Source organism: Natator depressus, chromosome 26 (genome assembly GCF_965152275.1).
Source record: "Natator depressus isolate rNatDep1 chromosome 26, rNatDep2.hap1, whole genome shotgun sequence".
Classification (NCBI taxonomy): domain Eukaryota; kingdom Metazoa; phylum Chordata; order Testudines; family Cheloniidae; genus Natator; species Natator depressus.
The window spans coordinates 844,941-859,066 of NC_134259.1; the positions used below are offsets into that span (position 1 = coordinate 844,941).

At 47.0% G+C, this 14,126-nt stretch overlaps 1 protein-coding gene across 2 annotated transcripts in view; it reads left to right on the forward strand.

Moving 5' to 3' along the window:
* Window positions 1–227: 227 nt before the first annotated feature.
* Window positions 228–14,126, forward strand: part of ZMAT4 (zinc finger matrin-type 4) — a 158,418-nt gene continuing 144,519 nt past the window's right edge. For both annotated transcript variants that reach the window (XR_012636338.1, XM_074940021.1), the window contains exon 1: window positions 228–365. The gene's annotated coding sequence lies outside the window, so the exon portion shown is untranslated. The remainder of the gene's footprint in view (window positions 366–14,126) is intronic.

Consider the following 14,126-nt stretch of genomic DNA (forward strand, 5'->3'; position numbering starts at 1 on the left):
TTTACTAACACTATAAGAAATATAATTTCAAGGTGTTTTTGACTTAGTCTGTTCACCCCAATACCCCTTATCCATGGGACACAGAATTCAGTTGTTTTGAGGCTCTGGAAAATAGTAGATTGACTGACTGAAACCAATGCAGACCTGCACAGGGCCAGAGGACCAATCAGAGCTGTTGGGGGCGGAGCCTGGTCTCTTGCAGATAATTACTAAGTGCATTTCCAGCACAGTGGGTCTGGGCTGCTGAGAGATCTGGTCGCGGAGCGGGGAAAGCTGTAATCGTAACTCCAGAGTGCTTCTGTCTCAGCAGCATCACTGGAACTGCTCTGTTATCCTCTAGCGCCAGCCCAGCCAGCAATAGAAAGGTACTGCCCGCATCCCTCCTTGTTTTGCTGCTTGTTTGAATCTGTCTAGCTTGTCATTAGAAAAGTTTATGGGGAAATCAGAGCTATTAAATAGCAGAATGTTTGTTTGTGTGAAGGGAGGAAGATGGTTTCATAAACTTCTCAGCTCAGGAATCAGGTTTGTTTATGTTGCTGTTATTTCAGGGACCTTGTGTGTACCAGTGCCACAGTATCCATTGCATGGAGAGCTGCAGGGTGTGTGTGTGTGTGTAAATGGGGCAAGGATTCTTGAACCAGCCATTGGACTGCTGAGGATTCTGTGCCAGGTGTGTGTAGGTAGTACATACGCCATCACACCTGCAGGAGGGGATGCAGGGGACCAGAATACATTATCAGTATTACCCACCTCACTTCTCCATGTCAGCCTTTAAAATACTTCCCCCGGTATTGTTGTTAAGCATCTCATTTTGTTGGTTAATCGGGGGCCAAAGTCTTCAAAGGCCTCAGAGTCAGAGCAGCGTACCGGCTGCAGAGGCTTTCACCAGACTGACGCCTCTAGGTTGACCCAAACACCACGGGAAGTTACATTCGGAGGGCCGTGAGTCTTGAGAGCCAATGCTGGTACCTGTAGAAAAATAACTTAGTTCTCCCCACCGCAGGCAAGTCTGGAAAACTTTCCAACCTGGAGCTGGTGCATAAAGTGAAGGCAGATTTCTGGAAATCCTGTTGTTCCTGTAAAGATTGGAGCCGCCTTTCCATGAGGCAGCTCTCACCAAACTCATCACAGCAGCTCCGGTTGCAAAGACCAGTGTTGTGAAAGCAACTCCAGGTCTTGACAGGTTGTCATGCTAGTGGAAGTGAGCTGAATTAATGGCTCATTGGGGCTGACCACACGCGTTTCACTGTATTAATCTGTGTGTGAGAGTATGAAACAAAAGCCAGATCCTTGGGTAGTACAAGCTGGGGTATCATTGGTTCAGGCTGAGCAAAATAATTGATTCCGATGAGACATTGGAATTGTTGATCTGTCTCCACGGAATGAAAATACCCGGCCTGACCCATGGCCAGTCAGCCCCTGCGTGTAAATGTGTTCGCACCCTTACCCACAGGCCGGTGCCCCCTTCTCCGATGCTGGAGTGACCGTGCGCGTGGTGACCAGTAGGAGAGTGTTTCGTAAAGCTGTGCTGTGGCAGATAAAAATCTGCCGTTTGCCCTTTCCATGTGTGACTGTGCAGCTGACTCTCCCATGAACACGTGTTATCTGTCCGCAAAACAAAACAGCCAGCCCTGAAACACAATTCCAGACACAGACAGGGCTTCAAAGCACACAATGAGCTCACAGGCCCCCTGTGTCCCCACCTGATGGGCACTAAATGAGTTGCTAGACAAGGTACAGTGGGGCAAAAGATTTGTGCCAAGCAGAAGGATTCCTGCTTTACGGCTCTTTGTTTTCATGCAGCAGATCAACAGCATCCGAGGGCTTCTGCTCCCTGTGCTGGCTCGTGGACTAGAGATGCTTGTGATTTGATACAGAATTTTAGAAGAGCTGTTTTGAAAAAGGTTCGCAGACAATGACTCATTCTCTAGAGCAAGGGGATGGGGGAGGGGGAAGTGAGGAGCCTCTGAAAGTGAAAAATGGATCTCTCCCTCATTTTATTGGAAATAGTAAAAACAATAAATCATTGTTAAAAATAGTAAATAGGAGGGCAGGGTCATAGAAAGCCGAGCTGGAAAGCTATCCCCTGCAGCAGTCCCTGTAGTGCGTGTTCTAGGGCTCTCTCCAGGTCTGTGTTCGGTGTCCTGGGCAGCTGGGCTTCCACCACTTCCCTTGGGAGACATCCCTGCGGTCTGAGCTCTTTCGCCATCAGGGAGCTGGTCCTGGTAATCAGACTTGTATTTCCCTCCTCTTAGTCTCATGTGATCAGTCCTAGTCGCCTTTCAATCCCTCCTGCTCAGATATTTGCACCGCACCTCTGCACACACCTTCCTCCAACTCAGCGGTCACTTGGCTTAGCTATAGACATATTATGTCTAATATTTCCTCAGCTCAAACCGTCCCACCCCTTGGTCATTTCTGGCCTTCCCTGGACTCCGGAATAACACAGTGGCCGGATACGACACTGTATTGCGGGTACAGTCTCATGAGTGTACTGAACGCAGCGTGCTCCCCCCCTAGCACTTGTCTGCCCCATGGGAGAAGAGAACTAGTCCTGATAACTTCTCCTGATCCTGTTTATTTGTAGCTGATTGTGCTCTGTTGATTAGCCCACCTGAAAAGGGAGCTGAGTTGTCTACAAACAGGAGTGTTGTTAATACTTACTGGGATCAGGTGTAATTTGCTGCTTCCAGCTAGTAACGGAATTGGCCCAGCCAGATGGACCCTGCTGATTTAGCATCCTACCTCCACCACCAGTGTTCTCTCAGGATGGTTTTACAGCACTGTGTTATGCTAAACGCCTTCCATCCTGCCTGCTGTCCCCAGAGATTCACCTGGAAAGATTAATGGCCCCTCATTCCTCTGTACCTGCTACCAATCTCTCTGTGAACCCGCTGTGAACTTGTCATCCCTTCCTGCAGGACTCTGGTTGATTTAAATTTACCCCCCCCAACCAAAGTACAATGGTCAAATGTAGATAATAAACATTATTTTTTTAAAGGTTTGTCCGAGTGTAACAAGCAAACTGGAGCCTTTTATAGTCTGTTAATTTCTAGTTGGGTTTTGTTTCCATTATGAAATACTTTCAGGGTCAGGAGGACTCCAGGAAGGCAGGGTATTTAATTTAAACTGTCCAGGAGTTCTTCTGAGGGTTATAGAGGACAGTGTGTATGGTCCAGGGGTTAGGGTATTGGGACTCCTGGGTTCTATTTTTGCCTGTGGCCACCATGTCCCAGACTGTCACACTTAGGTGTCCAACATTTGGTACCAAAACTCTGATAGTTAAACTCTGTGATGGGGTGTGCACCCCACAGAGCCCTGACAGGATTAACGAGGCCAAGTGGGCACCTTGAGTCACCTGAGAGGAAGGCCAGGGTTAACTGAGAGTGAAGCCCAGTTGGGGAGGGGCTGGGCCAGCACTATAAAGCCAAGTTTCCAGAAGAGAGATGGTCACAGAGGGAGCAGACAGCAGAAGGGGGCACCTGGTGTCGTGAGAGCTACTTTCCCAAACCTAGACCCAAGGAGGTGCCCTGGTGGTGAGTGGAAACCCCATTGCAGGCTCGTCTAAATAAAAGTGAGGCCTGAGATCCAGCCGTGTCATGAGTGCTCAGCACCTGTGAAAATCAGCCCACTTACTGTGTGCCTAATTAAGGATTTAAAGGCCTGACTAGAAGTAGCCAAGTTTGAAGACTTTTTGGTCCTAACCTTGCAGTGTCTCAATTTCCCCTTCTGTGTAATGGGTTGAGTTCTACACATGGTGCTACCTAACTGGGGGGGGGGGAAGGGGTAGGGGATGGAGGCTTAATTAATATTTGCAAAGTGTGAAGACCCCCTTTGCTGACAGGTGCAATGGCTGTGCACATTGATTAACAGGCATGCAGATTGCTGAAAGGTAGGGCCGCAGCCTAACAAACAGAAGGCTGACGTTTTCTCACCCGGGGTAGAGAATCTTTTTCTCCCACCTGAGTATTTATTTTATTCCTTTTTATCCTTCGGCTAAGGGAAGTTGAAGAGGACCCAGCCTCATGCCAGGACTTTTGGGCAGAGCGTGGTTGCAGCTCAGGAGATGCTTTGGCTCCATGTAACTTAGTATCTTTGTCCCCTTCACTTAAGTTTTCTTGAGGGCTTTTCAGGGCATCTCCTTGGTTTCCCAGGGAGCTCAGTAGGATTCAGATGGCTTTTGGAGGCTCTAAACCAGATTCTCCCTATTCAAAGGGCTTCATGCTGCTGTAATGGAGGGATGCGGCTAGTTTGTGGAGAGAGAGGACTTTAGGAGGCCTTGATCCAGGGATTTCCAGGCATCGTGCAGTAACAAAATGCACTGGCCACGCAAGTCACATGTCAGAGAAACGACCCTGAGATCAGGAGAGGACTCGTTCTCACCATCGATCTCACAAAGTGATTTTTGTCTGCAGTTATTCTCAACATGGAGACAGCTCCAGTGACCAAGGGCAGCTGTGCCAGGCAGCGCTCCTAAAATGTACCTCTGGGAGCTGAACACACCTGGAAACATCCTGCACCAGTCTAGCACTGGTTGAGTACTAGGGATTCTGGTACAAAATGGGAGCAAGCACTTGTTCCCAAAGACCTACTGGACCTGCCAACCCTCTCCCTGCTTAGATGTCTTTCTGTAATGGGTTTTCTGCATTATGGTCACAAACCAGGAGAGCAGTTCAGCAGTGCTTAACTTTAAGCATATGTATGGAAGCAAACTGAAGTCAAGGGGAATTAAAGTGAAGCACATGCTCAAGTGCTTTTCTGAATCAAGGCCTAACACTGGGATTTCAAATAAGAGGGAAGTGAGTTTCCTGAGGTTACGACGTGTGATTGTACCAAAGCATTGAGCATTGCCTGGCTGTCACAAGCGGTGGTGAAGGGACATCTTCAGAGCACACAGCTGGGTACCACACTGTCGTTACTTTCCTGAGCTGTAACATGAGTTCAGACTGCATCCGCCTGGAAGGGGACTTGTAGCTTCTAGTCTGTGCCACTTGGTAGGAGCAAGTTTGTTTCAGCATCTTTAAGACCGGAGTAGAGCTGGTTTTCCAAGGGTAATGTTGAACCCAGGACTCTGCCTCCCTAATCAATGTGTGTCTTGCATGTGGTCACTCAGGAGTGGAGGCCAGGCAGCCTCAGGCCCAGCTGGTGATGTCAGCACTCTGCCTTCCGGGTAGTGCTGGTGAACACGAATACTGCAAGGGCCCTGAGAGGGGAGGTGAGCAGAAACAGCATCATGCTATGTGGGAACCTGCTTCTGGATGCACAATGGTCAGTAATGACAAACGGCCACAGGGGTCACTCCTCCAGCTCAGGGTGAGTCCCCACTGTCGGGGCAGCTCTGACCCACCGACAGGCTCTGCCTTTTTGGCAACACTTGTCTAGCTTGTCAGGCCAGTCAAGCCTCACTGAATTCAGGGTCTCCTGCTCCCTCTTCTCCCAGGTAGAGCTTCCCTGGGTGGATTGTCAAGCCCTGGCCAGTGGGGTTAGCCCCAAATGAGCCTTGCTTAATTAACTTGGCCACTGAAGCCGCTGTCTCCTCACTTGTATGTAGCTGCTGGTCCGGGACAGCCAGTCTCTGATCAAAGTATTTCACCTGCTCAAGGAAAGGCAGGTTAGAAAGAGCAGACATTGGACCCGGTCTGTCCGCATGGGCCATTGAGCTTCCCCACAACAATTCCTAGAGCAGATCGGTCAGAAAAACAGCCAGTCTTGAGTTAAAAATGTCCAGTGATGAAGAATCCACCACTGCCCTTGGTAAATTGTTCCCACGGTTAATTACTCTCCCTGTTAAAAATTTACGCTGAACTTGTCTAGCTTCAGCTTCCAGCCCTTGGATCGTGTCACACCGGTCTCTGAAGAGCCCGTTGTTGAATATTTGTTCCCCACGTAGGGACTTAGACTGTGATCACATCACCCCTTGACCTTCTCTTTGTTAGGCTCTTGCATGTTAGCACGAGACGCCTTCCTCCTTCAGTCACCTTGTAACAGACGCTCATACAGGAACTTCTGTTTTCGCAGCCTTTGCCGTTCATTCTGCTGACAGTGGGATTTCTCTCTGAGCTGAAGGTGAGCGCTTCTACCTGCCACCAGCTCTGCCCTTCTGTGTTATTGAACACAGATGGAAAGCTCTTGTTCAGAGAGGACCGGGGGAGCCATCTCCCTTCTAGGAACCACGCCGTTTACTTACCATTTATTAATTAGAAGGAAATAAAGTTGCTGGGAATGATCAAATTTTGAGAAAGACCTTGGGCTCTGAAATGCTCCCAGAGGAGCGATGCCTAATCTCTCCCTAATTGTATTGGTGTTTAATTTGTTGTTGTTACTGTAATGTTCTCATTTTTCCAGATAGTTTGTTTTGTTTCATTAACTAGAGATGGTTGGAGATGAATATTCTTGATATTAACACTTTCCTGTTGTGTAATATTAACATCTTGAAGATGCTTAATGTGCTGGCAGGAGAAGAAGCAGGCTCAGCCTGGTCTGGCTCTTGTGCTCTCCATGTAGAGTGCCTGCGAATTCGTGTGTATGGTGCAGCGCTCCCCCTACGCGATAGCCAGTGCCAGCATTTCGCTCTGATCTTTGCAGGGGCACAGGGGCTGCTCACACAGTGCGCTGCAGGATCAGTGCCATAGAAAGTCTGTATTTCCAGGGGTGGCTGCTTGACACAGAGGGCCCAGGGAGCTAAGTACAGAACTGACAGCGTGGTATAAAGACCTAGGGACTGAGTGGCACAGAGAGCTCGGTAATAGCAGCCACGAGAGACAAAAGGTGCTGATTGCTGTCTTAGTACAGCCACATTTACCTTAAGCCACATCATATGACTGGAGCCAGGAAACACAAAGTGTCAAAGCCAGATCCTTTCCTGGTGTAAATCGGCCTAGCTCCATTGAAATGCAGTTGGTTTCCTACCAGCTCAGGATCCAGCCATCGACTCCTGGCCAGCACTCCTGTATGTCAGACCTTAATGAGGGGTGTGTCACAGGACCCCTGGGTGCAACCTGGGACTGTGGGACCACTGTGCCCTCTTTACTCCCTATTCTGGGTTTTCTCTCACCCTGTCTGGGTTTTCTTACTAGTGGCAATCAGCAAAACCCCAGGTGCTGTTACCACTCAATACAACCTCATGTGGCGCTCCCAGAGCTACTCATGAATCTCAGAGAAAGGCACCAGCCAAATCCCCCCAGCTCCCAGCTTTGTACATATATACTGTCTTGCACTGCTCAAGACCCTTTCTTGAGCAATGCAAGTTTATTAATTGGTTTACCACTGCATCAATGGAAAGTGGATCTACACTGACCTTTGTAAACCTCAGCAGATTTACCAGACACTTCAGGCAAACTCACTGGTAAAGATACTTGTTTTACTGTTTAAGTGATTATAAGTGACAGGCAAAGTCAGAGTGGTTACCAAAATAAAATAAAATATAAGTTTGCAGTCTAAACTGTAACCCTTATCACACTAGACAGTATTTAGATCAAGCAATGTTCTCACCCCATTGGATCTTACAGTCCTTAAGATACAGGGTTCTCCCTTAAACCTGGGCCACTCTCCTCTGTTGAAATCACCAGTCTTCTTAGCACCCTTATTGCTTGCTGCACAGGTGGAGGGAAGAGAAAAGGCCAAGCATGGGGCCCCTGTGTTCTGTTTTATACCCTTAGTACCCTGTGCTTGGAGAACACAATCCAGACATGTCTGGTGGGCATTGCTGAGTCCCCAGGCAAGGATGAGCAATTCCCTGGGGAATTGTGACCTTGTGCAAGTGAGTCCTTGCATCCTAGCTCCCTGGCTGGACAACGGCTGTTGATGGTGGTTTGACACCTGCCTGGGGCTGGTTACCTCCCTTGTCCTTGTCTCTGGGGATCTAATATCTGGGCGATTCCCCAACTCACAGCATATTTTAGTGACCATCATACAACACAATTCTCATAACTTCCTGTGCACTAATGATACACCCATTCATATGGAACAGAGGCATAACCTCTCCCCTGGTACCTCACATGGCATGCTTTAGATGCAGTATCACAATTATATATAGATGAGGAATATTGGGTTTACAGGATGCTCCCTCGAGGTATAGAGTGTCACAGGGGGTTTCAGAACTGTCCAAACTGTTTGCGAGACCTGGGTGCAAATCCCACAATTTACCTTCCGTGTCTGTTGCTCGAAGGCTGGTTCCTAGTGGTTACATATCACTAAGCCTGCCACGCAGCTAAACATTGGGGAACATTTTCAAAAGCACTGAAGTCATTTAGGAGCCTGGCACCTTTAAAAATGTTGCACATGTTATGATTTTATTGTAGCAGCCCCATTGTGTCAGGCACTGTCTAAGCGCACAACGTAAAGATAATCCCTGCACTCAAAGGAGCTGACTGTCCTGCTCAAGAGATCCAGAAATGCTGCACGTCCAGACTCAAGTGAGCGGGCAGAACTGAGTGTGGGAAGCCTATTGTCATTCTGTGCTTGGTCCTATTCAATGTCATTGGTCCTTCATTTTCATGATTAAGTGACACCATCTTTTAACCAATTCCTGATCCATGAGAGGACCTTCCTTCTTATCCTATGATGGCTTGCTTTGCTTAAGAGCCTTTGGTGAGGGACCCTGTCAAAGGCTTTCCCAAAGTCCAAGTACACTGTATCTGCTGGATCACTCTTTTCCATATGCTTGTTAGCTCCCTCAAAAAGATGAGACATCACTGGTACTCCATGTGGGCTGAGGATATGCCTTGTATTATGAGGATGCTGCCTGATAACCTTGAGCTTTGAGGCATAAGCAAAGGCACATGATCCAATCCAGGAGCCCCAGCTCTTCTGTTAGTGCATCCTTTGCCCAGCATAGCCCTTGTGCTAATTTTAAAGGAGCTGGCAAGCCAGGCCTTTCTACTAAAGTGATAAAATGGTGCAGGATCCATGTACAGGATATGATGGCTGCAGGGTATGTATACATCTACAGGATACATGGAAGCCCTGAGGCAGCCCTCCCAGCAAAGATATAAGGCAGTCATGTCATGTGGAAGTTGAGAGAGGCCTGTATTTCAAACAATGGGATGTACTGTATGACTCCAGCTTTTATTATGGCTTTTACGTCTGCAGGGAGAAGAATAGATGACAGGGAAATCAAGAGGGAAATGGCATTTATCCTCCCTCCAGTACTTGACAAAGTGCAGAGCTGAGCCAGTCTCCAAACAGTTCGCAAATGCTGACACTTCAAAGGACTTGTTTTAATCCATTTCACCAGTAAACTGATGGAGAGCAGGTCTGGAAATTCACACAAGAGGCTTCAAAAAGGATTTTAAAGAACCTTAAAGTGCAGAGAGAGAAATATTAGGTTGTTTTTTAAAAAAAAAATTTTTTTTCCAAAGCAAAGAGAGATTAGTCTGACTTCTTAATAGGGAAATGGGGCATTAAATATGGTTAAGCCAGGCCCTGCTCTTTGCCAATAAGCATTTATTGGTGGAATGATTCCTGGATGCAGGGGAGAGTGAATGAGCCATTCTGGTTTATATCAGCAGCTTCACTTGAAGCTGTGGAGGTGTCATCCCCCCTCTCTCTGATGTTTGCTTTTACAAGCATTTCTATTATTGAGGGGCAGCTATAGGTTCAGGGCTGCAAATCCCTAGTGAATTGGGAGCTCTGCTGGCAGCAACTGGCAGAAGCTGCTGCTCCCAGGTATTACAAAAGTCTGATTTGGCCCCAAAGAACACTGGACGCTTTGGAGTTGATGGGAAAGGCCAACACAGGGATGTTTAAAAACACCCTGAAAAATGCAACAGATCCAAAAACCAGCAATTGTCTCCTGGCTCCCAGCTCTGCAATGTTAAAATGAAAGGAAACGGAAAAGCTCTGAATAGTGCATATTCTACACCCAGAGCAGCTTGTCAGAAACCCCAGAAATAGAACGGAAACTAACACCCACTGCTTTTAAAGCAGTAAATTAATCAACCAATTAAAATCCTGCTGTATAGGCTGCTTCAAACCCTCCATCATTTGAAATATACCAAGCACATGTGAACAGACTGCGCACTAGTAAACAAAACACCAACTGACAGGATTTTTGGAAGGAGCTTGGTATGATGAGCAGTATGTTCAGCCTGGCACAGCCCGACCAGCCAGCCTGGGCTGTGTGACGCTGTGAAGGAGAACTGAGGGGAGGGAGATCATAGCGGGCACAGGCAGCGTCGGGTTTAATGTTACCTTGCAATCTTTTCTGAGGACCGGCTGCTTTAAGGGGTTCTGCGTATCTCTGAGCTGTGTGAAAACAAAAGGGAGACAGAATGTCAGAGGATCCTCTAAAATAGGAGAAACTCTCTGGGGGTGTGTGTGTGTGTGTGTACTGTGAAATATTTTATGGTGGAGAGAGCTCCATTGTCGAGTTGTGGACTATGGGAATTGCCATATAGTGTCAAAACCCAGATCCATCCATCTATTCCAGTGTCCTCTCTGGCCAGCCCCAGCAATGTCAGAGGAAGATGGCAGTGCGCAGACGTGCATTAACCGGCTCTGCATCAAAGTCTTATCCCCAATGGTTAGTCTAGCTTGAGTCTGAAATACCTGGTTTTATCTCCTTTGTAAATTTTATGTTAGCATTAGCTCTTCTAACTCTGCATATTTGTGTTTCCCATATAAATATCCAGTCCCTCTTTAAATCTGGCTCGCTCTTGGCCTCAACAAACATCATGTGGCAGCGAGTTCCAACATTTAATTACACTTTGGGTAAAAAAGAATTTTCTTTTAAGAGGCGACAAACTCAAAACTGATTTCACTGAATTGCCCCTTCTTCTTGTGTTATGAGACAGGGAGAAAAGAAGGCCCCAATCTCCCTTTTCTATCCCATTCATTCTTTTATCATTCATGTCTCCACTTATTTCTGAGGTAAACAATCCCAGTCTTTTCAATCTCTCCATGTGAGTTTGTCCATGTCCTAATAATTCTTGCTGCCTTCCACTGGGCCCCCCCGCTCCCCATTCCTGCAATATATTTTCTGAGGCAGGGTGAACAATACAGCACACAGTATTTCCAAAAGGCCGCCCAGTTGACTTTATATAATGGCATTATAAGATTCTCTCTTATCCTCCATCTTATTCCTTACGCATCCGAACATCTTGTTTGCTTTTTTTAAATATAACCTCACTGCACATTGAGCAGAGGCCTTCAATAAGGTGTCCAGTTTTACTTAATTTTCTATCAAAAACCATTGTCATGGGCAATGTTCAGCCAGTCCAAGTCCGTGGCGTCTGTAAGCCTCCTCTTGTAACTTCTCCCGTTTTTTCTCAGGCTTGCATTTAGTTTACACCTTAGGAGAAGATTCTGATCCAGTTGTGGATGCTGAAAAGCATTTCCCACTGGCTCAGGGATTTTCTGAGGAAGTAACACAGCTGGGAACTTAAGTGTCCTGGATAACAAACTTCACTTAACCCAAACAATCCCCTGGTCTAAAACTGACATATGGTTGTGAACTCTCCTAACCCTTCACCTGCTCACAATGGAGAATGAAGAAATGGCAGCTGTTTCAAAAATAGGCCTACAAAGGCATAAAGTTAGTTATTGTAGATCTGACTATTGGAAAATATCAAGCAATTAAGACAATTTTATGACATTATTTCCGGCCACTAGAGATACTGCTAATTATAAAAACAGTTAATCATTCTAATTCTCAAATGTGCCGGCAGCTGTAGCTCAAATCTGAAGAGCTTTAAGTTGTGTTGACGATGGAACTGTTGTTTCTCTTGGCTGTTTGTTTTGTTTTTGTTTTTTTTTCTTTTTAATTTTTGGGTATCTTGGTTGCATTCTAACCACTTCGCTGACATTTTAAAGCCTTTAACAGTCTAGGAAACTGCTCTCTGAAGGCCCCACTTGTGGCTGATTTACTCGCCTCACTGGACCTCCCACTCAGTCTCAAACCCCTGTTGCATGGTACCATTGGCTGCCTTACATGGCCAGCAGAGCATGCACTTGCAGTCGGGCTCCAGAATATGGATAAGGCTGTTGGGAGCTCTGTGACTAGAGCGGCATGCAAACAGTGCACAATGCTGACAAATTTTATTGGTCTTACAACGCAAAACCTGGGCAGTAACTATGCTATGTATTCTCGAGCAGCATCTGCTGGCAACTTAACTATTTTCCTATATACGAGACACCTCAGGTGCTCTTGTAACAGCTCTCTTCCTGTAATGGAAACCAAGTAATGTCAATTAAGGATATAGCCTTTGAAATTACAAGGCTGCTATACTAGTCTTCCGTTTGGTGTGGCTTTAAATTGAGCCCCTTCTTTCTCTGGCTGTTGGCCCAATGGCTGCCAACTCAAGAGCGTCACCATCCGCTACTCCTTGCCGCTTGTCCTTGTCATTCCATTTTGGTCTTAAAACATTAAAGGCGCCTTTGTTCTGCAGATGCGATGGTGCTTGAGAAATTCCTTAGTTTGGGGTTTTATTAGAACTTTGCGGGGGGGGGCGTATTCTAGATCTCGGGGCTTCTCGGCCTTTTTTTCGACCACAGCACCAAGATCCCCTGCTCTCATCTGCGTGAGTACAACCCTCTGTGACCTGTTGAAAACAGATGTTGTATCTTGCTGTAGCTTTAGTTTTTAATTCCCTTCCCACCATCCTTAAGCACTTGGGCAGGGATGTCTCAAACAGTGTAATGGCAATAAACCGAATCAGGCTGTGTAAAGAAATTCTAGTGTCACAGAGGTGACCTCTCAGGGGCATGCTTGGCACTCAGCATGGTGTGGGCATGGTGCTGGGCATTTTACGACTTATCGAGGGAAGTCTAATACTTTGCACCTTGGTAGCACCTTTCACCCGAGGAACTCAAATAACATCATAAGAATTAATGAACAAGACTCCTGACCCATCCACTGGTAGTGGGACAGGATGGTGGTGTTATCCTAGGGAAACAAGCATGGAAAGGCCATGTGCAACCATCAATCATGGCAGGGGTGGAATAGAACCCAGGAGCCTCGGCTCTAAGCACATAAGACAGCTGCTGCCTCTCTGACCCACCGACGCAGGAAATAAAAATGAGTGATTTTTAAAAAGAGCAATAATCAAGGGACAATGTTTGGAAAGAAGGGGCTGCTGGGATGTAAGTGCCTTATGCTTTGTTTCTGGGAAAGCATCTTATTGCCTGCTGTTGCTGATGAGACGAATATACAGATTACATGATAACATAGAGAGGTTTAATGAAATCTGCTGACCCCTTTTAGACCACGTGGAGTCAGCACATGGAATTATATTAAAAGAACAAAGACTGAGATGCTCAAAGCTGACTAAGAGATTTAGGCACACAGCAGTAGTGGTAATGGGGGTTCTTTCTCTAAATCCTTTAGCCAGCTCTGAAAATCTCTGCTATAACCTCTAAGGTTCTGCTGTGTAGTGAAGGCTGGGAAAGTTACCTGTCCTATACTGCTCTATGGGGCCAGAGCACCCCCCCACACACACACACTCTGTCAGCATCTCAAACTGCCTCCCAATAGAGAAGTGGGAGCTGAATTGTTCTGATCCTCGTGAAAAGGGACAAGAGGGGATCACGATGTACTGAGAAGGGTGACTGTGATCTGCTCTGCAGGGTGGGAAGAGAGAAAATTCCCAGCGGGCTCTCACTGACATGGTTCACACTGTGGGCCAGATCCTCCTTCCTAATGTACCCCACCTGATTCCAGTACCGTTGATTGCCTGAACAGAGCAAGCAGGATTTGACCTTTTCTCTCTATTTGAGGATGAAAGAATTTGATTACTGTACAATTCTACAGCAAGGCCTTGCTATCCCTGTTGGTATTACAATTGCACGAGGGACCCCCTCTCCCCACGGAGATCAGGGCCCCGTTGTGTTGGGCGCTGCACAAACGTGGCACTTCCAGTCTAAACAGGCAAGACAAAGGAGGGGAGAAAAGGAGAATGATACTCCCTAGCTTACAAAGAGGAACTGGGGCCCTGAAAGGTTAAGTGATTCACCAAGGTCACAGAAGACATATGAAGGAGCCAGCAACCAATCCCAGGTCTGTCCAGTGCCTCAGCCACAAAGACCATCCCCATCGCTCTTCTGGAGCAGGGACCAAGGGTAACTTGGAACTATACAGGAGAGAGAGCAGCCCCTTCGCCTTCCCGAGCAGCCCCATGCTTCTGGTGCCA